Source organism: Lagopus muta, chromosome 21 (genome assembly GCF_023343835.1).
Source record: "Lagopus muta isolate bLagMut1 chromosome 21, bLagMut1 primary, whole genome shotgun sequence".
NCBI lineage: Eukaryota > Metazoa > Chordata > Aves > Galliformes > Phasianidae > Lagopus > Lagopus muta.
In genome coordinates this window covers 1,295,522-1,309,917 of record NC_064453.1, presented here as the reverse complement: position 1 = coordinate 1,309,917, position 14,396 = coordinate 1,295,522, and the positions used below count along the sequence as shown (strand labels likewise).

Genomic DNA, 14,396 nt, shown 5'->3' with positions numbered 1-14,396 from the left:
ACATCCATTGTGTAACAAAACCCACCATTTCTGCAGCCATTTTAGCTCCAAGCAGACCATTTAGGACTCTGGAAATAGGGGCTTTTTTAGTAAGGGATCCAGGAACAGCATAGCTTTTCAGGCATTTGCTGTGTCAGGGCACCTCCTGGCTCACTGAATGTCCCCAGTGTATTCTATCAGCACAGTCTGTCTACCATGGTCTACCAGAGACCTCTGGTAGCACTTGTTGGTGCTCCATGGATTGTCTGATCACATGGTGCTGGCATACTGCCTTATTTCCAGCTGCTAAATTGCATTCAAAGGCCATTTAAAATACTTTCCTAATAAAACTTGCCTATAAAAATAGTTACTATAGCTGCTGCAGGGATGTTCTAGGAGCTGGTCCAAAAGACAGTCCCTACTGAGATGAGATCCACTCCACTAAAAAAGCTGGGAAATGTCAGCCTTAGCAGAAATCAAGAGCAGCAGAGAAGTGGCAGGGGAAGTGTTAATCAAGCCATGTGCTTTCTTAGTTAATGCACAGTCAGTCCTGCAGCTGATGAATAAGATAGGGAGCATGGCTTGGTGGGCAGTTTCTAAGCTGTTTAAATATGTTACAGCTTTGCTTATAAAGTAGAAGAGCTTGGATTAATTGGGTAAGTGGCACTTAGGAGACTGCAGGTTAGGAAGATGCAGAACGTGGCTAAATGCAGCTTGGGTGTTCGCCTTCTTTTTTCTCATCAAATCTGTGGTTGCACTTTCCTTGTAGCTGTGGGGTTAGGACAAAGCCAATCAACTGCAGGTTTTATTGCCAGCGAGCTGAGACATGCAGCTGTTTCAATTCTTTGATCACGGAAGATAGCAGAGCAAGCAAACCCAGCGCTGATGCAAACTGCTTTTTATTTGAAAGCCCCTCGTGCAGCTGCTGGGCTCCCTGGAGGTGGCAGGGGAGGGCTGGCAGCCGCTGGCAGTGCCTGCAGCAGGTATGCTCACAAACCTCCTGGCCAGGTGGGTCCCCTCCTCCTTTTGCTGTTTCATGCCGGTGCCCAGGAGCACGCTTCTTAGGAGCGAGCTGCTCCGTACCCAGAGGAAGCTCTTGGAAGCTGGCATGTTCAGACTCGGGTTGCCTTGTTTCCCTTCTCGTGGGCAGGAAGCATATGTGTCCACCTCAACCTTATCTCACCAGCTAGCTCCATGCTTTCACTTATCCTTCCGTTATCATTACTCTGTCAAGGCAAACCCTTCCAGGACTTTCTGACTCACATCCTGAAAACCTCTTTTTTTTTCTTCTTAGAACTTTGGCCCAAGATAGAGAAATTTTTTTCTTCGTATTTGGACATGCCTGGTGCATATGCCAGATACTACAAATAGCCCAATCTCTCTCCCCTTTGTCAGGCAGCATCTGGACTTTTTCCTTCTGTGTCATTGCCATGTAGACATTGGCTGGACTCTCTGCTGCATAATGGGTAAGAGCAAAAGAAAGGAGTGTCAGGGAGCCAGTCCCACCGTGCAGCTTGATTCAGGGCTGGATGCTGTCTTGTGTTTTGCAGTGGGAACTTAAGGGCTAGCATTAAGGCACTCTTTATTTCGAGACCTAAGCCCATAGTGGTGATGTCAGTAGTGGGACTGGTGGTTCTGAGGAGCAGAAGAGAACCTTCCCCCTAACAGCAGATTTCCACAGTGAGCCACAGATTGATGTCAAACACCCCCCACCAGCTGCCTGCCCCCAGAACCAGCACCTTGTGCTGCAGTGGAAGCAATGCCTGGGAACCTTCTGGGTCGATGCTGAAATAATGAAAGAGATGGAGCAAAACAATATGTGGGTTCTGCATCCTTGGAATGGTCTCTGCTGCTCTGCCTGCAGATGGAAAGTATCTCACCCAGGGATGTTAAAACGTTGATTGCCAGTGTCTGATTCTGCTTTCTGGGAATGTCTCCTTCTTTAGTTTATTAGTCTTAAAAAACATCACGTTGCATAAGTGGTCTTTTTTTATTTTTATTTCTAAATGAAAGCTGTAACATGGAAAGTGTTGGGATTTATATTTTTTTTTAGTGGATTTTAAATAAAATATAAGAATGACTTTCAAGCTTCTCTAATTCAGGTGCAGGCATTTGGAATATTTATCCATTCTGTCCTGATTCTTCATTTTCCATAAGTGTCATGGCATCACTTACAATGCACATCTTCACTGTGCATTACAGGAGTGTGATACCTCAGACCTGTGGGACTGTTATCTCAATAAAGGCTGTGTATGGCTGATCTGATTTCAAGTATCAGAATTAAGAGCAAAATCACTTTACTCCAGTTGACACTTTTTAAGCACTTTTTAAGAAGTGAGAGCAGATGTTTAGGAACCCCTCTGCAGGTTTGCCCTTCCAGTCCAGAAATGAAGCCTGTATGTGTTCTTGTCCTGATGTCCTTATAACAGTCTTTGCCAGTAGGTGGGGTTCCAATCCTATTAAAAAACCTGGGAAGCTTGTGTATAAAGGCTCGCTGCTCTTGCACTTCCATACACAAGCTGGCCACATCTGGAAATGTTTGATTTGATATAGTGTCGTTTTACATTGCAGAAATGAGCGTAAGCGGTTTTTTAACCCACCAAGTGAGAAATGTGATCTGGGTTTTACTACCGACCCTTTAAATAAAAAACAGATCGCTTATTAAACCATTATCTATCAAGGATATGGAGAGAGTTAGAAATATCCCAGGATCAGAACCGAAATTGGAATGGACACATTGCTGTCTACTGTCCGATCCCAGCCGTGCAGGAGCGGGCTGAAATGCTTCGTGTGGGGAAAGGATCCAGCCCTGACCCTGCCCCACGTCTGCCTGCTGTGACAGGGCACTGCTCATAGGAAATCACTGAAACTCCTCATGGTGTGTAACTTGTTCTCAAGATCTGGATGCTTCTTGTGCAGCAGTTGATCAGGGGATGCTGATGGGTCCTTAGAGCAGCCAGCCTGTTCACAGCCGCATCCTCTGTGCAAGCAGAGACACTCAGTGGGCCAAGCTCCTTGCCAGCAAAATAGAATTCAGAGATTCTGTGCTCCTATTTGCCAGCTTTGCCTCCTGCGTGTATTTTTGCTTGAAAAGGAATTGCAGCTAATGTGGAGCTCTGGGCTCCAGCTTAAGGGATGCGTGCTGGTGAGCACAACCCATTTGTTTGCACGTTCAGTTTGAGTGAACGCCGCTTCCGTGCTGGTATGGGCACATCCCTCTGGCTTTGATAGAGCCCACGTGAGCGAAACCAGAAGGATTTGAGTCCCTGTGAATTATGACAGTTGGCATCTGATATGAAACAAAGATCAGATCTGAGATGGATTTTTGCCATCATGTTGCATTTAAAAGCTCGTATTACTTTGGTTGTATTACATTGCATCACACTCGACCGAGTCAATGTGTCATAAAGCTGCCTAATGTAATTGTACACTGCATAAATGCAACAGAATGCCTTCAAAAAGTGATATTTCATGCTTGCTAGCTAACGCCTCGGCAAAGATTAAATCCATGAAAAGTAAGTATGTCCAATTGTTGGTTTGGATCAGCAAATAATTCATTACCCACATTATCTTTTTCGAAATGTCACTCTGTGTTGTAAATCACCAAGGCCCTGCCTAAAATGCCAAGACAGGGTTTTTTTCAAAGAACAAATTAAATTTTAGGGCCAATTCAGGGGCGGATTTCTCTTGCAGCAGCACTGCCCATCTCCAAAAGTGAGGTACCCACCTGGAGCATTGCCTTCCTCTGCTGGGGCACAGCTCCTCCATGCCAGCCCCTGGGCTGTGTCCATCCAGCAGCATGGGCTTCTGCCATTCTGCTGCTCCTATCAGCAGGAAGGGAACATCTCTGCATTGTTCAAACTCACGGTCTGTTGTTGGCAGGAATGTCCAGGAGCCACATTTGCTGCAGACAAAGCAGGATTTATTTCCTGCATTAGTTAATGGCACTTCCTTTCCCCAGCCAGCATTGGGACTGGAGGGTACAAATCTCAAACAGAGCAGCAAAACTCTAGTAACATTTTAACAGGATTTATTAACTTTATTTGCTTGAATAAACATTGGGATCCTCAAGCACTTTTTATTCTGAAGATTAACAAAGAAGATGGTTGCCTGATGCTGAGCTTTCAGCATCTTGTGGGCACCTTTCTCAGTTCCTTTACACGTCTCAACGCAGATCATCTATTGGGTCCCACGAAGGACATCAGCCCCAAAGTGCACACCTGTATGAGTGACAAAGCTCGTGGATAACACAATATTTCCACAGCTGGTTTGTAAGCTGCTCACTGTCTCATAGGTTCAAAAGATTCCACGCGCCCGTAAATCTCCACGCCATCAGTGTACAGTGGTACAAATTTGCAAGATATTTGTACAGCACAAATACAAATTTCATGAGTAATATTTTTATCACGCGGAGAGGAAAACAGCACACACCTTAAACGTAAGCATCAATTTGGATGAAGTAATATTGGAATTCGTGTACATACATAAAATTTTATAGCTATTATTTAATGCTTGTTACACCTCAGTTCCTATCTGCGCATGGAACTTGTTTGCTCTTTATGTTCCTGTGTGTACTTTGCATTCAGTTTCTGACATCTCTCTAGAGCTATTTGCCTACCCAGGTAATGAGCTGTTTCACATTTGGTGCCAATTAGGAGACATTCCAGGCTACTGATACAGTTACAAATGTTGATTCTCAGAAATGTGTGAAATGTGTGGACCAGATTCTGATCCATTCATTCTAAAGCACAGCAACACCAATAACTTCAGATGAGTCATTCTTGATTTATGGATATGATTTGTACACAATAAAAGAGCCTGGCCCTAGCTATTTCCCTGCTGCAGTGGTGTTTGCTTTGGGGGGCTCATTACACCACAGGCTGCTGCTTGCATAGCGTTGATTGTGAGCTCATGGACCAAATGCACACCTGAACGTATCCAAATTTTTATGAGAAAGGATTGGGCTTGGAGCGTGGGGCTCACAGTTCACCTTCCTACCTGCAGTGGTCATAGGCAAAGTGCTGAACCTACCTATTCCATTTCTGCAGTAGATACAATTTTTGTCTTCACAGAACTCACAGTGATTGCCCAGTAATTCTGATTTTTGAAACAATCCCAATGTCTTGGTTGAAACTTTTCCATTTTGAACAATGTTTTTATGCTTCTATTGAAAGAAATCAACAGACTGCTTGTGAAAGAAAACACTTCCAATTCCATATGGAAAATGACTGAAGGGGATGTACAAATGCAAGATTGCCTGCTGAAACATTAACAGATTTGTCACACTGTTAGACTCAGAGCCCTGCAAAGATGAGAAGAAAGCGATTCTGTGTGGAGTTGGAACTCCTCGCTGTCTGCAGGGCTGTGCAGAATGCTCAGCAGCGCTGTTCTTGTGCCTTCCCAATTCCTTGGTGCTTATTTGCCACTGAAAAGTCACCTGTTAAGGACATACACTGTGTCTAGATGTTATAACGAGGGAAAAGCAGGGAAATCAGAGCACTCTGGAGCGTACCCCACTGCATATGCATGACTAAAGATACATAACTTCCATGCTGAAGCTGTACTTTGATCTCAGGGTATTCCCCTTTAATTTGTTTTGTTAGCTTTTATCCCAAAATCTTTCTGCCTGGAAACTGGAGTTTTCTGCACACACCGTAGTCCATGTGTGCAGCATGGGCCAAAATGGGCGAAGGCTGAAATCCACATCCTGCAGAGCTGTCCTGTGGTTTTGGGTGTTACTTTTTTCTTTCTTTCTGTGGCGTTCCAGTTCTGATCCTATCTGCTAATATCAGTTTGATGTCCCAACTTTTCCTTGTTAGCACAGGGAAATCATAAGCTCGTAGTGAGTGATAGCCAGTGGGCCTGGGATTGATTACAAACAAAAATCCTAGATAAGATCATAAATTTAACCCATCCCTGTGATGTGATCGTATCGGGATTCAAGTACGTCTAAAAAGTTGTTTCCGATTTTCAGCCACTTCATCTGGTTTCCATCCACCCCAGCTGGGAGCAAAGTGCTCTCCTAGTGGACGCTAATCCATGCCAGCCTGACTTGGAAGAAGCCCTTGTTTCTGTTGTTATTGTATTATAAAAGTGGATAGAAATGATTTAGACAAGATGGCCATTTCAAGGAGGATCAGTTCAAACACTGCTGAGATAAAGCCGACAGGATAACAAGGAAGCAGGGCTGCCTCCCCACCTCCTTACTTGCCTCCCCATTCCTTTCCTGAGGTGTAGATGCATTTAAACGATTTCAAAACGGTGTTTTTAACGCCCTGAAAGTAATGGAGAACTACTAGAGATAAAGCCAGCACTTCATTAAGAGGAGCAACCAAAGCGACACGTGGCCAGGCTCAGCAAAACCCAGCACTGCAGTGCTCAGTGCATGCTGCTTCACTTTGGGAAGAGACATTTGCTCAGATATTGGGCATCTGGGGAAGAGATATTTGCCTCCTGCTGGCACTGCTGTCAGTCTGTCTGTGTGTGTATCGTACCTCCGAGCTGCTGCTTCCCCTGCTGTAAAGTTCTGCTGTCTGCAAGCAGGCTGCTCCCTGCTCCTTCCAGCCCATGCTCTCCCATCCATCCCTCGCCCCTGGTACCAGGTGATTTAATGTTACTGTGGCTTTAACGGCCTCCTCGCTGCTCTGGCTACACAGTAGTTGTCTCCTGTGTGACTGTGCCTGGGAAAATCTATTACTGGAGTGCCATTAATCTGAGGCTGCCGCCTCTGGCACTTTCTGACTCTTCTATTTAATGGGCCTCTGCTTCCGGAGCTCTGGAGACATGCTGTTTTCCTCTCTTGATCAGCTTTGTTTAATTATCAAAATATTTGATGCAGAAAATTGACATTAGTTGTGAAGGTTTCTGCCTTCCTCTTCCTCGCAGCCTCCCTCCCTGCTTTGTGGTGACATTGAGATCTTCCACACGAACCACCTTCACCTTAAAGTAGAAAACCGTGTGAGCAATCATTTGCTTGGCCGGGCAGTGAGGGCTGAGCACGGGGCTGAGGCTGTCCCTGCTGGGCACAGCAATGCTCTGGGGATGCGGGGGCACGGGGAGCCCTGCACCTGTTCCAGGCTGAGAGCATCAGCAAAGGAGAGAGGCTCTGCAGGGCTCAGCATCGCCTGCATCCCTTGGGAGCTGAGCCTCCCACTCCTGCTCCTGTCTTTAAAGCAGCAACCTGGAGGCACTGCGGGTGCTTCGGTGCCCTTTGCTTAGCACTGACCTCACTGCCACACTTGGGGGTCTCCACAGAGAGGGAACACTGAGACCTCAGCAGGAAAAAAGACTGCTGGGGAGGAGACAAACTCAAAGAAGTTCTTAGCGCTGGATGTTCTTAGCTGCTGGAATGACCACCGAAAGGGAGTGGGAGTTTCTCTGTGCTTGAAATCTCTAAACTGAGAGACTGGATGCCACTCTGGAAACTGGTCTCTTCCCAAGCATAATGCGATGAAGTTTAGTGTAGGATAAGAAGGTGAAAATGTGCTCTTGTTGTGGTCTGTATTTCATGCTGGGCTTTGAGTCTCTGCTGTGCTCGTCCTAGCACTGCGCCTTGCAGAGGGAAAGGACTCTACCGAGGCTCTGAAATTTGTGTTTTCCTTTTTTTCCCCTTCTTTCTGCTGCCTCTCTGTAAAATGCAATGAAGTGTGAATTACTGAGATTTGGGGCTACTGGGAGGCAAAGCAGGGGAGCTATTTGTGTAACCCCAACAGGCACAAATGCCATGGCAGTGTTCTCTCCTCATACTTGTGCCTGTCTGCTCTACAGGACTCAGTCCCTTACTACAAACACTTACTGCTCTCTCTGTCTCCACTCTGTGTGCTGTACTTCCTTCACAAGACACAGGCAGGCTGTAAGGAAAGTGGGGAAAGTGCAGATGGGGCCCATAAAAGTTACCCGGTGCATTACTGTGGTGGCTTCCAACGAGTAAATCACTTTCCAGCATTAGTTATCCTCATTTACCAGCAACACCTTGGGTGCTGCTGTCATGATCAAACTGAGAATAATTGGTGCTTGGTGTTTGTATGGTTTATTTGGGGTCTCATTACATATATAAATATTTTGTATTCCACTTAATAACGAATTACCAAAATGCTCTGGGCTCAGGTTTGTTAGCAAACTTTTCATGAAAGCTCCCACACTTTCTTAAATAAAGGATCAGATTGATGATTCACGAGGAGCCTGACCAGTTTCACTTCTAGTCCATGGCTGCGTAATTAAAAACAAAACCAAACACAAAAAAAAAATGGAAAAAAGAAAACAAATCTATGGCTTCTGTTTTTTTCCTCCTGCTTACATGATTTGTTCTTGCATGGTTTAACTTTTTCAGCCTCTTACCTCTCTCTTGCATTTTTTTATATTAGGGATATTTCTGATGATGTCAGTGAAGTTACCTGTGTGCAACTGTGGAGTAATCCATTGCAGGCAGCTGTGGAGCTCTCTGGTGAGTAATGAACATGCTGCAGATGTAATTAGATTCAAATTCTCCTTGTGAATATTCACTGTTAAAAGATCAGTTATCAGTTATCGGTCTCCATGCTGTTTGATACTCAGAAATACAAAGCTGGCTTAGTAATATGTGCTCATTGCATCACAGCTGTAAGCATAAGGAGAGGAGGATCTCTAGCTTCATTTATACTGCAAATGAAAACAATCAGAAAGACACAAACCACCAAGGTGCAAAATGAGGTTTCCAATTCATAAGCACAAGCCACCAGGAGTTAAAACCTCTTGGTTTCTTCCCATAGTGCCCCAGGCAGTAGTTTTCATATATATTTCTCCATGGTCAGAAGTCAGAGCAGACCACTGCTATGTAAGACCTTGACTTTTTTTCCCTGACAGTTACAATTATTACAGCCCGGGGGACTCATTTTCTCAGTCTGGCCACCCGCTGACCCAGCCTGCAACCAGAATACACTTTAAAACAAACAAACAACAGCTCTGCTCCCCTCTCTTTGCTTCTCCTCCCCCAGCTCTGGAATATTTTTACACTGCACCCCTTGCAAAAGGATATTAGCCACTATTGCTGAAGGCACAATCACATTATCAGCACCATTCTCTCTCTCTTTCTCCCTCTCCTCCCCCCAAAGATAAATTTTTTATGTTGCTATTTTCTTCTCTTTTGTATTTGGCATTCGATATTTACTTGATAAACTGCAGAGCTGCTACTAAATGGGCCCTGATACAACTTAATAAATACATAACAGCATCCAGACTGCACTGTATTACATTGCTGTGTCCTGGGCTGCTAAGGATCCTTGGAGATAATGTCAGCTAAATAAAAGTTATGCCTTAGCACGGGGAAAAAAATAGACTTATTTATTCTTGAATAATTACTTATGCATTAAATGACTGCCTCTGCTGTTGAAACGAGCTGCCTGGTATTCCTGGCTTTGCCAGTCTGTCTTTCTGAAGTGCACACATGCGCTGTGTTTCTCCCTCGCATGCACAGAGCCTTGCTGTGCTAGCATCTATTCTTCTCTGGATGAATACGTAAGTAATGCACAACTAACACATTTTTACCGGGAGATTTTCCACTGTTCTGGCCAGGAAATGTCCACAAGCAAAACCTTGACATCTGTAGGTTAAACTTTTAGAAAGAAGTCTGTGTTTGGGTGCATTGCTGAACTGAGGAGCGATTCAGTGTGTGAGTGTGGCAAGACCCAAACACAGGTGCTGGGCCTCACTACAGAAAGATATGAAAGTAAGGAGATACAGCAAAAAGTTACAGATCAAAGCTGACATGGGAGTAACTCGCTTTCCTCTAGAAAGCACAAACTTTTCTCTGTTTTTCTGTTTCCATTGTCATATTATAATACATCTTTTATCACCAAGCTTTTAGCATCTTTAGATTCTTCTTTTTTCTTTTTTTTTCTTTCTTTTTTTTTTTTTTAATACAAAGAACGATTTAAAGCAGGTAATTGCTAATCACCGAATGCACAAAATATTACTCCCACATTTGCAAGCACTTCTCAGCTGTGGTTGAGTGATAGGAACCACCACTCAGTGTCCCAGAGAAGCACACGTGTTTCTGAGATGACCTGTTTTCCCTGTGATAACATGGGTGGAGAGGGTGCTTGCTTGCTTAAACACAGACACTATAGAGGTGCATTCAGGAGTCTTTCCTATAACCTCCTCTCCACCTTCCTTTTCTAAAATGGCTGGATTTTCTTTACTGGAGTCTTTTCCAACTGAGTTCTAATTGCTGAAACCAGCAGCATAAAATACCATCAACCAAAATGAAGTGCAGCAGACTCCCACAAGCTGCAAAAACTTTGCAACACAAAGCCACTTCACAAAGAGTTTAGCTCTATAGAAACCACAGTGAATGCTATGAAGAATCCCAGAAAACTTTGCACGATGCTTCAAAATGCACCACGGGGATCCAGTGCTTGTTACCTCCTGACACCATCTTTCTGTAAGGGAAAAAGCACAGAGCGATTACCCCGGGCTCTGCGCATTCAGTGCTACTATTGCAACGTTTCACATCTCACAAAGAAGCCAACAAGGACCTTTGATTGTCCCCGTTGAAGCTCCTGGTAAGCAGCAGGTCACTTCTCTCCAGCCCTCTGAGCTGGATGTGTGGGCACTGGTGTGCCCACTTGACAGGTGACTGGGTACCAGACGGGCTGTCAGTGCTGCTGGGGGTTATCTGCATTTAGCTGCAGGCAGGAACTGAACCACAATGAGCATTAGAAAAGCTCACTGTTCCTCGCTTGTTTAGAGACAAGCCATCTCAAACTTGTTTGAAGCCTTTTTTATTGAATTCACACTCTTGTGCCAAGCACTGAAAGATTTACTTTGGCTATTGCTGTAAGATGGAAAGCATATGAATGCGTGGCTGTCTGCCAGCCATGGGTGAGCAGTGAAAGGTCTGCCACAATGGACGGTTACATGGAACAAATGTGAATGCACCGGGCCGACGTGACTGAAGAAAGGCCTTGGCGTTCAAAGAGCTGTGTGAGGCTTTATGCAGTGACTGAGGGAGGGTCAGGAGATAACACAGCCAACCTGCAGGGTTTTCTGCCGCAGGTATGTGTGTGTGCCGCCTGCGGGAGCAGCTGCCCGGCTCTCCTTGCAGCTCCTGCAGATGCCATCTGCAAAGGCAAAGACCCACTTGGGCTTCCTCAGTACAGGGTGCCCCAGTTGCTGTTGTGCATTCCTTGCAGATGCTGCCATAATTTTGTTGTGGTACAATTTGACATACGACTCCCTGCTGCATCCGAAAGGGGCACATTATCTCAATTAATGTTTCACAGCAAACGTGGCACTGATAGTATTCATGGGACTAAGGACTATTACCATTCGCATGGTGACTAGAACAAGAATTATGACTACGTGTGTTTTCTGCTGCAAGATTTGCCCTCGGGCTCTTTTCTTTTTTTTTTCCTTGTGACAATGTTCCCTTTTTCTTCCTCCTTCTGTTTTGATTTCTACTTAAAGTTTTATGGCTCTGTCCCCTCCAGGGTGCTATTATCTTGTATGCTAATAGGGCTATGCATATTCTATTAGCGTTGTCAGTGTGAGATAAGAGGCACATTCTGTAAGGAGCACTCAGGGGGTAATAATCACAGCAAGGGGTCTCAATGTTAGTACATTATCAGTCATCTTCACATTTCAGTGGAGCCTGTTTATGCACCTCTTCAGCTGCGTAGCTCAGACACTGAAAATTGCTGAATGTTTACGGAAACTGTTGTAGGGGAACATAATGAGATTTGAGATTGACTTGATAAAGGAGCCTTCTCCCTTGTTGCTTCCAGATACAAGATGTTTGGAACTGTATGCAGTAAGTAGGATAATATGTTATATGGCAGTTAGCGGCTAAAAGCAGGCTGGGATCCGCATTTCAAGCAGTAGAGCAGGCTATCTAGGAAAAGAATTCAAAAGGGTTTCACACCATCACTGTTTCTTCAGAAATTTTTCTTTCTCACTTTTCCGAGTGGTAACACAGAAATGAGCGCCTGGTACCCATCCGTTGGAAGGCTGGCAATTTGTACAGCCTGTAGTTTGGACTTGAATAATTGTCAGTAGGCTCACAGAAGGAAAATGAGCGACGGTATGTGAAGGGCAAATGAGCGACCACTGACTGTACTGTGTTAGTTAGATATCATCCCTTGGTACATGAAATAGTTGTCCTGCTGATGCTGCGGGCTGGCAAAGCAGGTTTCTGCTGCTGGAAGTGCCTGTTGTTTCTCCCGTCTGCTTGTCATAAATTTGGTGCCTTTTTGCAGACCACAGGAATAGAGCCTGATGAGGAACAACACAAAATGCTGGGGTGAGGAACTGCTCATGCATTCAGAATGGAGGAACAGACAGTTCTTGGAGACAGACAGGGAACTTTTACAATAAAACTTTTCCTTTCTGCAAATAGAAAACTAAACATCCTGTCACGGGCGAAGCCTTTAGGAGAGCCTTAAAATGTTGCTCAGTGTAAATATGCAAGTTCCTAAGTGCAGAGATGCCTAGCTAATTCCTGGGAAGCTGCAGTTATATGCTGGCTACAGCTGAACAATCATAACAAGGAGGAAAGGGCTATGTTTTGGATCACTTCTGTAGTACTTAAGATTACACATGGATATGAACACTCCTTACTTTAAAAATATTTGTCCTTGACATTTCCAGACACATGGCTCACACCAAATGTATTCAGCTCCATCTCCTGAGGGTCTCGAGATTAAAACCCCTGCTTTCTCACCTTGTGATCTGGCATTAATAGCTGATAGAAAAATCACATACATGACTGACATCTTCCTAGAAATGTGAGACTGTGGAATTAATGAATGCCATGCTGGAAAGCAGGGGTCAGTTTGGAAATAGGATTTCTGTTGCCAGCCATCTAGTCATAAACTGGACAATCTGCCGCTCATTTTTTTTCTTCAGCATTGAGGAAAATTGGTCTGGAGAATAAAGCAGTCAGAAAATAAGTAGCTGTGTTTCCTTGGCCACTGGAGGTTGATGGACTTTTACAGCTTGTGGAAATCGGGCTGACTTCTGTTTTACAGAAGAGATGTTTGCGCATTCTTTGTGACTGCTGTGTTCTTTATCCCGATGGTATCTGCAGGAAAAAATCTGCAGATCTACAAAGCTGAGTTTTCTATAGGCTCAGGTTGCTCAAGGAACTGCTGGGCAGGCACTGTGAGCCCCGAGGGAAAGGGCATCCCTGCCCTGCATGGGGAGAGGAGGCATTTCCAGCCCCAAAAGGCAGCAGCTGATAGAGCTGGAGAGAACGGGCCATGGAAAAGTCTGTTCTCTATGATTTTAAATGATTATCTCAATGAAAAAATTGCACTTCTCTAGAAAGTAGAAAGTTTCATCATAGAAAGAATGTATTTTGCTCGTTTTTAGCGTGCACCCGAAACTTGGAATCCTGTGTTTTATGGGAGACCTATTTCTTTTTTTCCTTTTACCTCTTTCCGTGTTTCTGTTCTCTGCCTTCATTCAAAAGCAAATGAAAAAACAGATAAAAAGGAGCTGGGAGAGAGGGTTGGAGAGGAAAATCCTTTGGTTACACTTTGTTCTTGCTAAAAAAGAGGAATATCTGATTAAAAAAATAAAAAGCACCACCACCAGTTCTGCAAACACTCCATTGGAGAATGACACACCATTCTTCACTGCTCTGCTGAGGTGGCTCTCACTGCCTCTTGGCTCTGCTGCAATCATTACTGCTGCTTCTGGTGCACACTGCAGGGAAACTGCAGAACTGAGCGTCCACTGAGCCAGGAAACAAATGCAGAAAGGGAAAGAACTGCATGTCTTCTTTTGCTGCTCCTTCTGCATCTCAACAGGGAAAAAAACCTCATTGTGGACTCCCTCTAAGTGTCTTCCCGACTACAGGTGTGATCAAAGGAAAGTTTAGTTTCGTCAAAGGAAGTCTGTATTCAGCTGATGCAGTCATTGTAAATGATAAATGATGGCTTAATAAAAGGCAGAATATCAGCGTTTATTAAAAGAATAAAACCAGGGAAAGATATGAAGACACATCTATGGGATGCATTCTGGGGGTTCATTATTGTTCCAGAGCAACTTTTGGAAGAACAACTCCTAGTGCACTGTGTGTGCCTTCATCTGTGGGCTCTGCATGGGAGAGCTGGGCAGGCGCTGCGCTCCCCGTTGCTGCAGGCAGCCCTGCCTGAGCTCTGTGACTCCTGGCAGCTGGGCAGAGCTGTGGGCTGGGAGAGGAAACGGACCCACAGCCACTGGTGTGCATGAGAGCCATCCCATGTTGATCAGTGAGCGCATGAACGCCGCGCGGGGAGAAATGTGGAAGCAATTACTTTAAGAGCTGTCTTTTGGGCAATTCCCAAAGAGACATCAGACCCTGTATTTATGAAGCCTATTGCATCGGGCCCTAATGAAGCAATTAAGCAAAGGGTCCTCTGTGTTTGATCTAAATGTGGTAATTTTTACAAAAACATCGC

At 44.7% G+C, this 14,396-nt stretch overlaps 1 long non-coding RNA gene across 2 annotated transcripts in view; it reads left to right on the top strand.

The window, feature by feature from the left end:
• The window catches only part of LOC125703393 (uncharacterized), a 54,073-nt gene that overhangs the window by 31,612 nt on the left and 8,065 nt on the right, over positions 1–14,396 (top strand). For both annotated transcript variants that reach the window (XR_007380847.1, XR_007380848.1), the window contains exon 3: positions 8,343–8,422. This is a non-coding gene — a long non-coding RNA (uncharacterized LOC125703393). The remainder of the gene's footprint in view (positions 1–8,342; positions 8,423–14,396) is intronic.